Source organism: Jaculus jaculus, chromosome 3, assembly GCF_020740685.1.
Source record: "Jaculus jaculus isolate mJacJac1 chromosome 3, mJacJac1.mat.Y.cur, whole genome shotgun sequence".
NCBI classification, from domain to species: Eukaryota; Metazoa; Chordata; class Mammalia; order Rodentia; family Dipodidae; genus Jaculus; species Jaculus jaculus.
Genome location: NC_059104.1, coordinates 117,068,521 through 117,087,994, shown reverse-complemented (window position 1 = coordinate 117,087,994; position 19,474 = coordinate 117,068,521). Strand labels below are relative to the sequence as shown.

General features: G+C 35.9%; 1 protein-coding gene and 1 non-coding gene across 4 annotated transcripts in view; both read left to right on the top strand.

Moving 5' to 3' along the window:
* The window catches only part of Cntn5 (contactin 5), a 1,203,203-nt gene that overhangs the window by 619,985 nt on the left and 563,744 nt on the right, over nt 1-19,474 (top strand). The gene's annotated exons all lie outside the window — the stretch shown is intronic.
* LOC123459609 lies at nt 7,797-7,903 on the top strand. The gene has a single exon (XR_006636368.1). It is a non-coding gene; the product is annotated as a U6 spliceosomal RNA (small nuclear RNA).

Sequence of the window (19,474 nt, the reverse complement as noted above, 5' to 3'; positions counted from 1 at the left end):
TGTGACGAACATTCAAATCAGACCCAGTTTATGAGAGTTAAGGGGTTTATTTAAGGCTTACAGATCCAAGGGAAGTTCCATCAATGGCAGAAGAAGCTGCTTACTTCAATATATCCAAGCAGAGCCAGCAAAACCTCAAAAGCTGCAAACTCAAAACTCAAAACCTTACAGAGTTCAAAGTGCTTCTCTCCACACCTTTGGTCAGGAATCAGATCTTCTCTCAAACATAACTTTGGGCGGGATCTCCAGTGACACCTACTCCAGCCAGATGGCTAGAGACTCTAGTTATAAGATAAATAAACACTTCTTAAGTCTATGGGGGACATACATTCAAACTACCACAGTTAGATAAAAAAAAAAAATGTATGGAAAAAGTTTTAGAACATTAATTTTCACTTTTGCTACTATTTACCCTTCCCCATACTCTCCCAAATTACAATAGGTAGCTAGTCTTTTTGTTTTTAATTTTTTTCAATTTCAGAAACATGAGAAAACATAACATTAAAAATGTTGGAATAAAAACATCTTCTGACTACATGGTTATGAAGAATAGAACTCAGGTTGTTAGACTTTGCAGGCAAGTGCCTAAGCCACTGAGTCATCTTTCCACCCTAGATTTATTTTTTAATAAAACACGAATAACCTTAAATAAAGATCTAAAGAGATTTTAGGCAGTTCACAAGCTGCCAGGTTAGGCTTTTAATTCTGACCCAATGAATATTTTTAAGATTAAGCTTCCTGCTTTAGTCTCTACTAGCCTGCTAGAAGGGTTATGTCACTGGAGGCAGAAATGAATTTTGGCCCAAAGGTGTGAAGAGAGCAGTTTGATGTTTGCTACTGCAGTTATTTCCCTTTGTTTGAATGTGTGAAAATTACATAAACAGCTTCTTCCATTGATAGAGTTTTCTCTAGACTTTGTAAACTAAACACCTTCCTTGCGTAAATTCTGGCTGATTAGATATTTATTCCACCAACGTCGAACTGACTACAACACCCATATAGAAAGTTTTACTAAACCCTTTATTTTCTAAAATAAATTATAATAACATATCCATGAATAACCAATGTGAATGTTACATGGTATGGAAAGCATTGCAAATGGACAGTCTTCGAAAACGTTGGAAAATATGAACATCATGAAGAGAAAAGAACAGAAATAACAGCAGAATAACTAGTTATTAAATATGTATGTGCTTCATCAATTTGGGGATTTTGAAATTTTGTATGGCATTCAATTTATGTACCACTTATGGCTGTGATATTTCCACTGAAGTAGACTCCATGATTTCCATGGGTGCTCTTGGGACAATAAAAAAACTTCCTTCTTGATCAGTGCCATCTAACATCATGCTAAACAGCAATAGCAGTTTCTATGAGATAAAATATGTTCAATTTTCTCATGTGTTTCACATGAAGATTTAAAAAATATATATGTATTTATTTATTTGCAAGGAGAGAAATGAGAGAGAGAAGAGAAGAGGAGAGGGGAGAGGAGGAAAGGAGAGGAGAGGAGAGGAGAGGAGAGGAGAGGAGAGGAGAGGAGAGGAGAGGAGAGGAGAGGAGAGGAGAGGAGAGGAGAGGGGAAGAGAAAAGAAGAGAATGAATATGGACATACCAGGACTTGTAGCTACTGCAAACAAACTCCAAATGCGTATACCACTTTGTGAAGCTGGCTTTATGTGGGTACAGAATAAATGAACTCAGGGAGTTAGGCTTTGCAGGCAAATGCCTAATTCATGGAGCCATCTCTCCAGCCCAGATTTTATTTTTTAATAAAACATGAATAACCTTAAATAGAGACCTAAAGAGCTTTTAGGTAGTTGACAATATGCCAGGTTAGGCTTTCAATTCTGACTCAATGTAGTGAATGGTAATACAAATAAAGCATCTATTTTATCACTTGCTGACTACATCTATTACATCACCCTTGATACATGAGGCAGGAGGATATGAAAAATTCAAGGAAAATTTGTAAATGTGAGTGCTAGACCACTAACATCTGGAAGTAGAGTCAAAGGGTATCAATGAAGCTGAAGAGCCTTTAGGTCATGATAAATGCATCCTTTTTTTTTTTTTTTTTTTCTTTTGGTAGCTTTCTATGTGCATTCTTAGCACTTTATAAACCTTACATACTTACAAATTTTATATGTTCATAGTACCTTAACATGTTATAAAATAAGCAAGAACACATCTATTAGTCATAGTCTAAATAATAAATGAGTACTTAAGCAATATATTTAAAGTAGTTGAAAGATTAGGCCATCTGGGGAATGTTGTGTCTTTCTTCAGAACTCTGTATTTAATGCATCTGTGCAAAGCAATAATGAAATATTTAGCTGCTTAATTCCAGGAGGAGTTTTAAGAATTCCACAACTGCAGTCTATAAGCTGCTTTCAAGATTTAGGAGACACTCACTCCTTTAAATCCCTCCCTGTGAGGATAGATGCATTGTTTTATGTGGCATGTTTATAAAAATTAGACTTCTTAAATAGCATTTTATCATGTTTTCAGCCTCCGTGCTGATACTATAGTCAGTTAAAAATCCTTTAAGCCAAGTATCATTACGCATTTGCTCAGTCTCCACATCTCTTATGTCTCAAGTTAATGGGAATTATTGTAAGGTTATGGAGTTGTCCTATTGCAAATTCAAGAATACCCCAATAGGGAAACATAAATTACCCAACTGAGGCTGCTACAACACAGAGAGGATTGAATGCAAGATTTTAATTTTTATTACACTCCTAGAAGAAATCCCTATAGATAAATTATGAGCCTTTGGTCTCCTTGGAAAACTGGAAGCCTTTCATCTATCTCCATTTCTAGTGCAGACTACCAGTATTTCTCACCTTGATTACAGCAAAGGGGTCTTAAGTGGTGTCTCAACACTAGCCTATCAGTTACCTGACCTGACATTCACACTGCAGCCAGGGGAGTGGATTGAAGGCAAGGGTAGTACTTCTGCATATAGTGATTGAAGAGCTGCAGGTTAACTGCAGACTCCAGAATACCTGACATACTTCCTCATCTGACTTTCACTGCAACCTCTCCCAGAACTAGTAGAAGGCAAGATAATGCCATAAAGCGAGTAAGAGGGTGTTTTGTGCTCAGGAGCCCTGCGGTGAGGTAAAATCATAGTCCCTGCATCATAACAGAAGATACTCAGGCATGGTACATCTAATTGTGCTACCAGAACAAGTCTTGATCTCTCCTTCTCTCTGTTGTCTCCTCTCTAACATGCCAATTAATTAATCTCTCACTGAAAGATCATGTTTATTCTATGTGCAATCTTCCTTGATACCTAATGGTCACATATTATTGCTGTCTTTACTTCACTTATTCTGGAACATTCTTCCATTCTTTTCAGGGTATCGTGCACTTTTTTGTTTGTTTGTTTGATTTTGTTTGTTTGTTTTTCAAGGTAGGGTCTCACTCTAGCCCAGGCTGACCTAGAATTCACTATGGAGTCTCAGGGTAGCCTCGAACTCACAGTGCCTCCCGCATGCTGGGATTAAAGGCATGCGCCACCACGCCCAGCTTGTAACTTGCACTTTTATCTTACTTTTAACTGTTGCCATAAATGCTATTTCCTTCTCTCCATTTTATTTGAGTTTCTTTTTTTGTACCATTCATGTACCTGTCTATCATATTCAATATCATTATGCATATTTACTTGCCTGCCATTCCCAACAAGTTGTAAATTTGTGAATTCAGACTTTATCTTGCACAATAATGTATTTTTCAATGCCTAGCACAGTTTCTGGAATATAAGATAGTCACTATTTATAACTACATGACTAGAGATTTTTTAAGAGTTTAACTGAAAAAAAATGTGAGCATACTTAGAAACATGTGAATGTAGATGTAACAGTGAACTATGGTGACTTTGGGTTGGTATGGAGCACTGTGTATATCTGTTAGTGGAATGGATGGATATTATTAAATATTTTATTTATTTAAGACACAGAGAGATAATAAGCATGCCAGGAACTCTAGCTACTGCAAATGAATTCCAGATGCATATTTCACCTTGTGTATCAGCCTTACATGGGTACTGGGGAATCAAACTTAGGTCCTTAGGCTTTGCAGGCAAGTGCCTTAACTGGTAAAATATTTCTCCAGCACAGATGCATGACATATATACATACATATATATATATGTATGTGTGTGTGTACATATATATATATATATATATGTATATATATATATATATATATATGTATGTATGTATATTCCCTGTCTTTGACTCCTCAGCAATATATATATATATATAATATATATATATATTGCTGAGGAGTCAAAGACAGGGAATCCCTGAGCCTCAGTGAATAGTTATTTAGCCAAATGGGCGAGTTCTGTGTTCAGCAAGAGACCTTGTCTCAAAAATATGGTAGAAAATTATTGAGGAAGATACCTACTGTAGACTTCTGCCCTCCACATGTGCTTGTGCATGTATACACACACACACACACACACACACACACACGCACGCACACACAAACATGAATATATATGCATATATGCACAGAGATTTTACACATAAACTAAAAATATATCCATAAGAAAAATGTGCAGCTCTCTATAGATTTTTATTTATTTACTTATTTGAGAGAGAGAGAAAGAGGCAGATATATAGAGAGAATGGGAATGCCGGGGCCTCCAGCCACTGCAAACGAACTACAGATGCATGCACCACATTGTGAAACCAGCTTTCGTGGGTCTTATATGATGTATGTTACTATACTTTAGAAAGCTGAAAATTTATGTTTCCATTTATTCATCAATGACTTTTGTTTTATAAATAAATTAAAACATATAACTTCAGTACAAGTTACTTTGGCATACATGTCTGTTTTACCATGATGCACAACTATAAGTTAATATTAAGTCAACTGAAGAATCAGGCTTGTTGAATTCCAAACTCATTTATTTTGTGACCATTGTCCAGAAAAGAAAATAATGTGTCTTAATATTTCCAACTATCTTCACTGTGCAACCTAATTCTGAGACCTAATGCCATCAAGTAGAGGTTAATGTCTTAGTTTGATTATGGCAATATTTAAAAGCATTAATTTTGTATATGTGGGTATGGGTGTGGATTTGTGCATATATATGAGTGTGAACATGTGAGCTACAGTGTGTGTTCACCTTCCAGCTTGTTTAAGCCAGGGAGCACATTTCTCATTGTTCTACACTCCTGACTAACTTGTCTCAGAGATTCTGGGATTGTCCTCCATCTTAGATCTCATCATAGAAGACCTAGAATTGAAAAGCTATTTTTTTCCACTTCTATATGGGTTCTGGGGATCCAAACTCAAGTTTTTAGGCTTTCAAGGACTTCCGGTTAAGATGGCAGCGTAGGTACCATGCCAAAGCAGCCTAGGGGGGAAAAAGACCAAAAAAACTCAGCAAAATACATACTTTTACTAAAAAGTGAGGTGTATAGGAAATTGAAACGGCAGCAGAGAAGTAGAAGAGTTCCAGAGCATCCAGAGCCTGCACAGGCGGGAAAAGCGGCTCCAGCAGCTCAGCCAAAGAAAGCCGCCAGACTCGGCTCCAGCCGCAGGAAAAGCCAGGTGCGGGAGCTTCCCCTCACACCGCACTCTCCACAACTCGAGAAACGTGAGGGGAGAGCGGCAGCGAGCAACGGAGGAGCAGACCGCGAGGTAGAAGAACGCTTGGAGCAGCGAGAGAACCAGAGCAGCCACGGCTCCCTCCCCTCCCCCACTGCCTGAAGCCAGCTCGAACAGAGCAGCGGCCCGGGACCCGGCCATGCCAACTTGGGCTGACAGCGGGACCCAAGCAGGAGCAGAGTTCGGCAGCAACATCAGCGGCTCCAGCACCGGTAACAGCGGCCCCAGCAGCAGCAGACCCAGGAGTGGCAGCAGCGGCAGACTCGGCAGCAGCAGCTTCACGGGGAGCAGTGGCAGTGGACACAGCAGCAGCAGCTTCAGCAGCAGTGGTGGCTCCAGCAGTGGCAGCTACAGCAGCACAGAGGCAGCAGCAGCGGCTCGGTTTGCCCCACAGGAAAAGCAAGTGCCCAGCTCCAAAAATCAGAACAGCAGCCCAATGACCCAGGCAGCAACTTGACTGAGACCAAAATCATCCAAGGTAACTGGGATTGCACCAGGGAAGGGTCTCACTTGGTCGCAAGCTGACTTGGATCCCTCAACAGACCAGAAATCTAAACCTCTTTGTTGATAGAGGATCTGGTCGTTATAATAACTACTCTTGCATACATACTCAGGGCTGTTTTTGATTGAATGTGTACAGTGTTTAGTTAAATTTTAGAATCTACCTGTATTTTATTCCACTCAGCCTGCTTGAATACTCCTATAGCAGGGAAACTCAACCCCTAAGAACATCTTTGGAGATACTCTGAGAGTCTTAAGAGCCACACCTAACACCTTAAGGTCCTACCCTGAAAATATATTACATCAAATCAATTGATACAGCTAAGAATACACAGCTAGCTAGAAAATCCAAGCATTAACTTAATCCAAGATGCAAAAATATATACATTATAACACAAGAAACACTAAAATGCAAGATGATATAAATCCACCTAAAAGTATTATTGCATCAGAAATGTCCTCCAGTGAGAGTTAGAGGAAATGCCTGAGAAAGAGTTCAAAAGAATGATTATAAATATGTTCAAAGAGGTCAAAGAACACATCAAAACAATCAAAGAAGAAATCAAAGGGGAAATCAAAGAGGAAATCAAAGAAATCAAAGAAGATGCAGGACACCAATTTAATGAAATAAAGAAGGCAATACAAGACATAAATAAGGAAATAGAAATAATAAAAAAATCAAGTTTTTAGGCTTGAAAATAAATCACTTTTACCCACTGAGCCATATCCACAGCCCCAAGAATGTGTTTAACTTTGTTTTCACAATTTCATCCAGGTATAAATTGTGTGTTCCACATATCTCCCGTATTCCTCCTATTCCTTCCCTTTCCTAGCCCTCCCCATAGGAGTGGTTTTTTAAATAATTTTTTTATTTATCTATTTTATAGAGAGAGAGAGAAGGAGAAAAAGAAAGAGAAAGAGAGAATGGGCATGTCAGAGCCTCTAGTCACTGCAAATAAACTCCAGATGCATGTGCCACCTTGTACATGTGGCTTACTTGGGTACTTGGGAATTGAACTTGGGTTCTTCGGGTTTGCAGGCAAGTGCCTTAATTGCTAATGCATCTCTCAGATCCCAAGGGAGCAGTTTTTACAACAGGCTCCTGAGATGACATTTGCTTCTGCTGGGCAAATGTCCTTTGATGTGCAAGGCACAACCAAGACTAACTGTGGCTCACCTGCCTCCTTGTGAGCAATGAAGAACTTTGCCTTCTGAGCAGCTTGATCAAAACAGCCCCACTTAATTTTCCTACATGCCTATTGACTATATGCAGAGTACTGTGGAAAATGAATGTCATGCTGACTTGGTTCCCTTTTCAGGAGGGATATCATAATTATGTTTTTCTCTTATTCTCACATATTATATAGTCTGTGAACAAAAAACAATCTGGGCACTGGTAAGATGGTTCAGTTGTTAAAAGTGGTTTCTTGGGCTGGAGAGATGGCTTAGCAGTTATGCGCTTGCCTGTGAAGCCTAAGGACCCCGGTTCAAGGCTCGATTCCCCAGGACCTACGTTATCCAGATGCATAAGGGGGTGCGTGCGTCTGGAGTTCGTTTGCAGTGGCTGGAGGCCCTGGCGCGCCCATTCTCTCTCTCTGTCTGCCTTTCTCTCTCTGTCTGTCACTCTCAAATAAATAAATATAAACAACAAAAAGTTTAAAAAAGTGCTCGCTTCGGCAGCACATATACTAAAATTGGAACGATACAGAGAAGATTAGCATGGCCCCTGCACAAGGATGACACACAAATTCGTGAAGCGTTCCATATTTTTGTTCTCAAATAAATAAATAAATAATAAAAAAAAGTTTAAAAAAAAAGTGGTTTCTTGCAAAACCTGACTTCTTAGGTTCAATTCCCCCAACTCCATGTAAATCCAGGTGCATAAGGTGGCATGTGCATCTGATGTATTTTGCAGTGGCAAGAGGCCCTATCTCTCTTTCACTGTCTATGTATCTGTCTGCCTGTCAATCTATCATCTATCATTTATCTTTCTATCTATGTCTCTATCTATCATCTATTTGTCTATCTTTCTCTATCTGTCATGCATCCATCCATCCATCCATCCATCCATCCATCTATCCATCCATCCATCCATCTATCTATCCATCCATCCATCCATTATCCTATCTTACTATTTCTATCTATATGCCTATCTCTCTAGCAATCTATCTTTCTTCCTGTCTATATGCCTGTCTATCTACATATATATATCTTAAAGAAATAGATAGATATAAAATAAATCAATGTCAGAGATCACATTGCAAACCCAAATTACTTAATCTAGACATGGTAAACTGAACAATCTCAACACTTGGGAGACAGAGGCAAAATGATTCAAATTTCAAGGCCATCTTTATCTACATAGGTAGTTTGTGGCCATCCAGAGATGACAAGAGACCCTGCGTCAGTATATAAATTACTTTTCTTAATTTATTTTTGCTCATTCAAAATGATTTCATTTTCTCCATGTACTATTTCTCAGAAGTGAAAAGGGTTGGTATAAATCTGTGCATGTCATTTTTATTTGAGTATTGCCTTTTTGATAAATGACATTTATCATCCACCTCTTGTAATTTCTGGAAGTTCACATTTGGGTTATACTGTTTTCCAAGCACACCAAACACTTCATGATTATTTTTAAATCCTTTTTTTTTTTTTAACCAAAACATGGCTTCCATTTTTCAGTCTCCCATTAATCAGATTTACAAATGTCATCTTTAGTAAAAGTCATTTCTTTATGTCCTCACAACTGTTTGTTCTTATATTTTTTGTACTTGTACTTTATTATTTTGGTTGTATTAAATTGATATGTATTTAATATATATATATATATAAAGTATATATTAAATATATATTAAACATTATATATATTAAATTATATATAAACCATTTTATTTGGTTAAATTATAAAAATATAAGGCACATATTATGGTTTTTTGAATTCACATGCCTACCACCCACAAAATAGGTATGTCGTGTAAATAATTATAGAATAAATGATATTATGACCCATAGGTTATCACTTTTAGAGTTTCATTATTCAATTATTATGTTATTTTTGAGACAGAGTCTTGTTAAATTGCTCATTTTGGTCTTCCGCTTGTGTGCCTCCTGACTCAGGTCCCCAAGTAACTGAGATTATTGTCCTATGCTAATCCGCTAGGCCTCAGTTGATTTTTGAATGTGTCTTTCCTGCAAAAGAACATAACTACTGGGGTTTTCAGCAAGTAAGACCTTCACAAATCAAGTTAAAATGGAGATCAGAAAAACAATGAGCCAAATGGTCAGAATACTTTGGAATACTTAGCTGCTAACTCATACATCTGACTGCACACATGACCATTCCCTAAATCAATACATTTTACAAAGACTGTGGAAAAGTACATTCATATATGATCAAAATCAACATTTCAGAGAAATAAAAAAAATATTTTTAAAAAATTACTTGCAAACAAAGGCTCCCGTTCGCCCAATTAAGCCCAATATCCCAGCTGTGCTTTGATAAAAGCCCAGTGGGTCTGGGAATCTAGAAAGTATGAAAGGAAACTTAAAACACTCCTTGAAAAAGGGGAGGGAAGATTAAAATAGTTGGGGTTCACAGATATTCAAACACATGATAATGTTCAACAGAGGTCTAGAGTCCTGGTACTAGCTATAATATAGACAAATTAATATTTATTCCAGAAGAAATGCCAATGATCATTTAATAAAGAAAGTAAACAAAGACATCCAAACAAACAAAAGGAGAAAATTAGGATAACAGTAATAACAATAATAATACTTCGTCTATATTTAATTTCTTTTAAAATGAATTTTTAAATTAGCATGCAAAGCAATACAGTTACCTGATATTTTCATATGTATGTTTCATTATACTTTGTTGAACATCTCCTGCCAACATGCTCTCTGCATATCTTATACCTCCTTCTGGATGGTGCTTACCTTTCCTGATAGTCGCCCCTCCTTCTGCTTTCATACCATATGTATGCTGTTATGCTCACTTCCCCATCACCTTTTAAGATCTCTTCATTCCCTCTCATGATTCCATTTCTAGTTTCATGAGCTTACACACATACACCCCCACACACACACACTATTTCATTCACTGTTTCTTCACACTATTACATTTTACTTTTACCCCCTTGATTTATATATATTGCAAAATTACAACATGATTATGTTTCTATCATAAATCACCAGAAACACTATACACATAAGTTATTTCCAGAGATTCTATTATGTGTCCTTTGACCATGTTTTTTTTTTTTAATGATTTTCATGTACTCGCTATACAACTAGAAAAATTGTAAGAAAGTTCATGGTTTTGGAGCCATCTAGTCTAGAAATATGGCTGAAACAAAGGTGTGAATATGAGTGGATGAACCATATGTAAAAACATTATGTTCTGGCAAAGCAGAAAGTATTTAATTTAATAAGTTAGTAAAGTGAAAATAGAATGAGATGCTAAATGTTATGTAGCTAAGAGGTGTGAATCCCAACCATTGAAAGTGGAAACCAGAGAGAAACATGCTGATTAAGGACAATGGGATAGAGGAGTAGACCTACAGACTTAGGGACTACAAAAGTAATAAATGCAAAGATAGAACAAACAGGCAAAATCCTCTAAGAATAAAATAATATTTTAAATGTAAGCTCAATGAATAAGGAAACTAGTTATAGAAACATAAAATAATGAGTATACCAAAATATGAGAGAGGTAGACCCAAATGTCTTGTTCATATTACTGAATGTGAGAATGCTTAACCAATCTGCTCCCATAAAGTATTTTTAAATTGGGTCATAAGGCCACAATGACACAAATATTATATATAGTAGCCACAGCTATAATGCAGTCTTTCAACCAACTATAATAAAAATGAATAGAAAGAAAACAAACCTACCATCAAGCAAAGTACAATTTAGGCCAAAGAAGCATTAAACAAGAGAAAGAATATCGTTATATATTCTTTTGCCACAATGTGTAAGTCATATAAAAACATTAAGAATATCTGTGTATTGGCCTAGCGAGATGGTTTAGTGGTTAAGGAGCTTGCCTTCCAAGCTTAAGAACTCATGTTCAACTCTTTAGGTCCCATGTAAGCCAGACACACAAGGTGATGTAAACACATGCACACTACATGGTGCACATGTCTGGAATTTCGTTACAGTGGCTGGAGGTGCTGGCACTCCAATTCTCTCTTTCCTGCCCTCACTGTCTCTCTCTCTCTCTCTCTTTTTTTTTTTCTCTCTCTCTCACTCACATAAGAAAGACCAGTCTGTTGGGCTTGCCTCAAAAAATAATAATAAAAAGAATATATGCATATCATATAATACAACTATCACATACATTGAAGACAAAAACTTTAAAGACTAGTGACTGGCTGGTGATTTTAATCCTAACACTTTGGAGACTGAGGCAAGAAGATATAGCAAATTCAAAGTCAGTCTAAGCTACAAGGAGAAATTCTGTTTTAAAAAACAAGACAGAACTTCAGACACAGAAATATAAATAGGAAATCTAACAAAGATGTTTCTAGGTTTAATGTTGAATCATTTTCTTATTAATATGGAAGACATTGTCACATATTTATCTTGCAATTCCTTTGACAATTTTGTACATTGAATATTTTATGATTTGAAATTTTATGACCTTATGTATTTCACTAATATAATTCATATATTCTCTCTCATAATAGTGTTTTGTAAAGCATTTTACAAATATTTTCTAATAGTTCATAAAATTTTCATTATTCTATGGAAGCTTTTCTATTACTCTTTTCTTTTTTTTACTACAATATAAGGTATGGTTCATGTGTTATTGTTCATATAGATTTGCAAATAGCCCAGTACTACTTGTGAAAACTTTGTTCTTTTCCCCAACTACTTGTCTTCTATTGTCCTATATTCTGTGCATATTTATGTGGAAATGTCTTTATAAAATTATAATTTATCCCATAAGTTTATTATAGTATTTTGGTGCCAATATTATACTACATTAGTTAGTGTACATTCCTTATAAGATTTGCTGCCTGGCTGCCCACTCTTCAATTCTGTACTTCAGGTTCCTTTGGCTAATCAGAGTAATATATGTTTCTCCATATATTATATAAGTTTCCCAGTTTTCAACAAAAAGAGAAAAATGGGGTTTGAGTCAGAAATGTATTTAGTATTACACTGGTGTACACACATCAATATGGGTAAAATTGACCATTTTAGAAATGGTCTGTCTTCCAGTCCACATAGTATATTTTTCTTTTACTTTTTTGTATTCTTTAATTTCAACAATTGGTGATTTTTTTATGTTTTCTGTTGTAACTAACATAATTGCAAATAAACAATGTGCAATATAGTAGGTGCATCTGTATATAGTGAGAAGCTCAGTCTAATAATTCAATATATTATAAGCATGAATTTCATAGTGACTCCACTCAAGGCCTATGTTTATAGAAATTTCCAAATATATAATATTAATTTCTGTCACTCTGATGCTCATTAGATCGTTGATCTTAACTATTGTATCTAACTTCTTTACAACATCTCTCCGTGCTCCCCAGGCCCCATATCTGCTTCTATGGCTTCGAACTCTAGACTGCTCAGATAAGTGAAATTATGTTTCATTTATCTCTTGGTGCCAAGACTCCCTTTCAGTCCACCAAAGATAGGCTTTTGGTACCTTCTGTTGCAAATTTTCTTAGACATTTGATGTGTTCAGTGATACTATATATATTTCATGAATGTATTGATGTTAAACTATTGGTGGTATATACACATAAGATTGGTTTTATTGAACATATCTTCAAAATTTCCCTAAATCCACTAATAAACTGTAATGATATTATATGGATTTGACTATAATGCCAACTTTTCTTGGCCACTCTTTTCATTCAAGAAGTGCTGCACTGGATAGAATGACCAGCGTTAGGCAAAAACGCTGAGGGAAAACATATTTTACTTCTCACTGATTTTCCATAACATTAGTTGCTAGCTTCTCTTCAAATACATTTTGTATGCTGTGAAAACTTTTATATTCTTTTTTTTTTTAACTTTTAAACATTGTACTGACAACCTCCAGACATAAACACAATGTACAGTGATCATAAGCCCTTCCAACCATCCTTTGCCTTCCTTGTTATATATCCCCTCCACTGAATCCCTTCTTTTTGATGTCACCTTTTTTTCACCATATTATGTAAATGTTGTATAGGTAGCATCAACCACTCTAAAGTCATGAATGCAATGGCCACTTTGTAAGATAGCAACACAATCCACTCCTCCTCACCCTTTGACTTTATGCTCTTTTTGCCATCTTCTCTGCAGTGGTTCCTAAGCCTTAAAGGGTTTGGTAGAGATGTCTCTCAGAGATGAACATGCACTGTCACTTGTCAGCACCTTAAGTTGTTATTCTCCCGTAATTACTGCCTTCTGAAAAGAGAAGCTTCTTTAACTAAAAGGGAGAGTAACATTAATATAAGAGCATAAAAATAAACATTGAGAGCTCAAGTTGGATGGAATATTATAATCATTTAGCCAAATAACAATAGTAGCTTCGCCCCAGGGCTTATTACTTCCCCTGCCGTAGGCTTTAGACTATGTTTTCAGTACAAGACATGAATTTCCTCCCACAAAGTGTGCCTCAAATTCCATTATAGAACAGTTAGTTTTCCCCATAACAGAAATGCTTCCATTGGACCATTTGACACGTTTTTCCTGGCTTGCAGTGTCTACTGCTGGTTAAGTCCACTAATGATTTTTCTTCCCCCACTAGGCTGCACAACACTTTCCGCTACAAAGTTGGTTATTCAACACATAAAAAGGCTTTTGGCTCAGCTCTGACTTTACTTCTTAGTATCCTGCGGCCAAAGCTTGTGGTATCATCACCAATAGAATCTAACTTCTAGTTGTGGTGAGCAACAAGAGCCTTGGCAATAGCCTGTGTTGCTTTGAAAGTAGCTGGGGCTTCCCTCACCAACAATTCACTGGGAGATATCCAACTCTTGGAAATGAAAATTTTCTGCAAGGATTTATGTTTTATTGGGCACAACATTATATTCACCCACAGAATACATCATCCTAGACTCTTTATTAATCCTACCTTCATAACCCAGTATTATGCTAATAATAAGCCATTATTATACTTAAAAATCTCTGGACTTTCAGTTAAAAATTAAATTTACCAGCTCACAAATTCTTTGGAAATGATGTCTTTTGGATTTCTTTCCATCATCATACCTATGTATAACACCACAGTAACATAATACAAATTTTTCTAAGCTTGCTTGCTACTGTTATAACTTTAGGGCATGAGTGTCTGTTCTAGCTAAATATAGATGAGATGCCAATGTAAAAGATCAGATGACATATGTGCTATCCTTTCAAGGTCAGTGCTGAGGAGGTTGTGGACCATTGGTGTCCTTCATATGCTTCTCAGCAGTCTGGGACAAATGTGATCCCTCACTTTTCTCAGCCACTCTCTTCAGGGTCCTTACTCTGCTCAGATGTTGTCATGGTTCTACTCAAGATGAATCACTCTCATACCAATTGTTTCTTCCCTGACTTCAAAGACTCAAGTTCCTATGAAACCATTTAATTCAAGAAAATTAAACACCTTGGCCTGCTTAGTCTACCTGAAAATCTGTGTTCTGCCCATACAATCCACTACAATTATTTACTAAAGGAGAATCTGAAGGTCGATATGTTTATATTTGCAATTTAAATTCTGCACACTTTTTGCAGTTGTTTAGTTGGGGTACTTTAACAGAAACTAAAGGAAACTACATACTGACCTTTCCAAATGGCAAATTGCACCTCAGAACCTCTCAACTCACAGAGACACTTAATTTTATATTAACAAGGTCAATATAATAACCCTCAGTGTACTAGAAGTGTAATTTACTGAGTAATTAAATGGTTGACAATGTAACATTCTTTGTAAACATAGAGTAGTTTAATAGCCTCACAAAATTTGCCTCAGTGTGCATATAATCTTATTAAAATATCTTGAAGCCATTTTCTAGATGGTTAAGTGGCTGCTTATCCAACCTTAAGTGTCAGCATTGTAATCTTGTGGTGTGTCTCAAAGGTCAATAGCAGAAGACACATATTGAATTTTCAAAATGCTCACTTAGCCATACTTGATGGGCTGTGGCTGCTTCTCTTTTCTCTTGTTACATAGTCGTCATTTCGTGGTGTTCTTCCTGGGGCTCACTTAGGGGGCTTGTTGATAATTGATCCTACCAGAGACACAGGCTGCAGGAAACCTGAAACTTTGCAGCTTTTATGTACATGTACATTTCTCACAAAATATATTTGGTTACTTTTTAAAACATCTTGATGAAGCACATTGAATTTCAATAAAAGTAAAACTAGAATGGGGTGGTAGCTCTACAGTGTGACATGGAGCCTGAGTTTTGTTTCTGTCCTTATTTTCATCAATCCTTGTGCTTATAATTGGTTTGTAGATGGATTCGATTTTTCTGCAGCTCACTGAAATACAGTTTAAGGAATCCCTGGACTATTTGAGTTGTTTTCCAGATTTCCAGGAACTATAAGATAGAATTAAATGATATATTGATTAGTTATTAAATTGTTTGACTTTTTATCAATAAGCAGTTATTGTAATATATGCAGCATGCTTATTCACTTTCATTGATGTATAAAAGGAAAGAGAAATGCAGTCATAATTTATAAATCAATATAACATAAATATCTAATAGAAATTTATTTTGAACAAGATTGCTGGGTCAGTTTAATTCTGCTAAAAATGCAAAATTTGTTTGCTAATGGATAAATTTAAAAGTCTCATACATGGTATTGTAGTCAGTTCCAGGCTACTGGGATGATTCTCTAAACCAGACACCACTAATGGAAGGAATGGGATTTATTTCAGGCTTACATATCCAGAGTAAGTTCCACAATGACAGAAGAAGCTGCTCCCCTTCAACAAATCCACACACAGAGATAAACCACCACCGGCTCCACCAGCAACCACACAAACCAACAGTGATCCCAACAGAGCTCACTCTCCATGCTTTAGGCTGGAATTCTGATCTGTCCCCAGTAACAACTTAGGGCTGAACCCCAGGGTCTACCCACAGTGACACCTCTTCCACCTTGGTGGCTGGAAATCCAAGTTCCAAGCTTTAATAAAACATTTTAGCTTATTAAGGGCATAAATTTAAACTACAACACCTTAGTATATCCTTATTTAATAGCAAATGTTGCTATTTAATATTTAAAAAATTGTATTTAATCTTCCAAAATGCCTCTTCATACCCCTTAGATATCTATCTATACTTTAATAGAGCACCTAGTTGAGTAATTATTGTTTCTGGGAGAAGTAACTAAAGCTAATGACTCTGGACTGTGGAATAAAGACAGCACTGTAGAATCAGTTATTTAGGCATGAAAGGAGAAAAATATTTTAATAGGTGAAGCTCTAAATACGAACTGCATATAAAATGCAAAGGAAAATATTTTAAAACTTTAGAAATGCTATAAGCAAATATTTGAGGCAATACTTCTGACTTAAATCTTTATGTTTATATACAGATATGTGTATATATATATATATATATATATATATATATATATATATATATATATATATGCTGTCATAACTCAAGATTTTACTGAGTCAATATTATTTATGTTTTTGAATACATACAAACCTAAAAATAAATTATGTATATGCCACAATTTTGGCATGAAATACAAGTAGTCTTCAGCTAGTGATACAATTAAGTAAAACTTAAATAAGCTTTGAAAATTATACATAATATGAGGCTAAATTATAGTTTGTTTACATATTCTAGACATTTATGGAGTAGGGTTTTTTTTTCTTTTTTTTTTCTTAATAGAGACATGAGAGTGAAAGAAAACCAGCCTAGGCTGGTCTCTCACACTTATGCTTCTCTTTCCTTGGTCTCGATTGCTGGTTTTACAGAAGTGTACCATCCTGCCTCTTCACCTTTTCTCACATTATTTTTAGCGCCGTCCATTGATTACAGGGCTTTCCACAGCTAAGAAAGTGCTTTGCCACTGAGCTTTACCCATAGCCTACCTAGTTCATTGCTTAATCAATTATAGAAATAAATGTACAATGTAATTCTCTTAAGAGAGGGGACTATGATAAGTGTGTTTCAAAGGATAAGGTAAAACCGAGTTGAGGGATTTGATATGAGCAAGGCTGATAATAGAAAGAAGGATAATAGGAATATATTTAAATACATTTTCATTTAAATATAAATACCACTGTGCCAGTATGGTTTTCAGATACTAGATACTTTGAAGTATACAACTATAGGCTGCATGCTTTCTGGAATGGGTATATTGATTGCATACACATTCATTTCAGCTCAATAACTGTATTAAAATGTATTAAGTAAGACTTCTTAGATAGGAAAATGGATGTGACACAAGCCCTGTTGATGTAGGAGACAGACACATAAATATGTGTGTGCACCTAAAATGCCCCAAAGGCATTTTGAGTGAAAGAATATCAGAGCTGATGCATGATGAATAAATATCCAGCACTTAAAACCAGGATAAGAAGAGTGATCAAGATAGAAGTCTCTACATAAGCCGAAATGTGATGCAGGAGAAAATCGCATTTCAGAGAACTGTAAGTAGATTAATGTTGCTGGAATATCAAATGTGAGCAGTGAAAAAAAGAAGAATCCAGAAACAAATAAAGCACCAATTATGTAACAACTAGGTTCTAATGCCATTCTACCAGATTTTCCATTATACTTCAGGGAGGGGCCCTCTCAGGCCACCAGGCCAATTCTGGCTTATTTCCATTATTTTTGATAAATAAGGCTTGGCACACAATCAAACATACTCCATCAATATTTTCTATGGATAGTTACATAGCTCAGGAAGGAGATTAAATAGATTAAGCTGATATGACAGACTATATGGTCCAAAGAGGCAAAAGTAATTAAATACCTGTCAGAGGAAATTTTCCTAACCTCTTCTATAAATAAGATCACAAACATTTTAAACAAGAGAGTGATACTTTTAAATATAGTTTAATCTAAATTATATAGATAACATAAAAGTCTGTAAAATATTTTAGACAAGATAGATGATTTATCCATAATAGCCATATCTAAGAACATTTAGCTTATATCAGAATTCCACATTTTACAAATATGAATGTTAAGATTTACAAAGGTTGTACAAATTGCCAAAGCCTCAGAACCTTGGTGGTTTGGTATCAGATGAAAACTAGCTCTATAGGAAGGAAAGACCTATCTTTGGGATGGGGTGATGATTCAGTTAGTAAAGTGTTTAACATACAACCATGAGACCCTGAGTTTCAATCACCATAACTGACAAAAATGCCAGGCATGGTGATATACACTTGTAGCCCTAGCACTAGTTAGGCAGAAACAAGGGGCACCTCTGGGGTTTGCTTGCTATCAAGTCTAGCCAAATTGATGACCTGCAAACCCATCAACAGCCCCTACCTCAAAGAAAACAGTGCTGAGTAATTAAAGAAGATCTGAACTCCAAACACACATGCATCTGCAGGTTCACATGCATAGGCATACTCACATGCCACCCACAATTTTTTTTAAAAAGTTACTTTTTTCCAAAGTCTACGAAAAATAGACTCTGACCAGGCATAGTGATACATACCTATAATCTCAACATTTCAGAAGGCAGAGGCTAGAATATTATAAATTTCAGACTAGCTTTTTTTACATAGTCAGACTTGCTATCAAGAAAAAAAAAAATGAAACATGAGCCCAGGAATTAGATGAATTCTAGTAGCATTTTGTTGCAAGAATTCCACCAAGGCAGGAAACATACATTAAGTCAGTTCAGAGTCTGATAAGGTACATTCATAAGTTTAGCATGGAAAACAAGCAGATCTTCTAGATTCATTCATTGAGTATGCATAAATTTAGTGAGTGAGCAAAGGTGAATGAGGGAAAACAACTGTTTTCTGGTTTGAGTGATTAGAAGAACAGTGTACAATTATAGATATAGGGAATTCAGATAGAGATCCACAGGGGGCATATAACAAGAGATGTTTTGTATAGTATGCATATTTTGAAGCTTGTGAGCTGAGTCCGAATGATCCTTCCTCTGAGCCTCCCAAGTTCTAGGATTAAAAATGTGTGCTATTGAATCCAGTTTCTATGCCAAAGTGCTTTTATGATCAATTGAATCTTATTAAATTTAATCCATATATCATAAATTTAGTGAAAAACCCCACAAAAATGGCATTTATAATTCCTGCAATATACCAGAGTCAAGGTAATAATTAAATGATTCTTGAGAAAAATAGTTAATCTTGACCTTAACTAGACATTTATTTAGCAAATAGTATAAA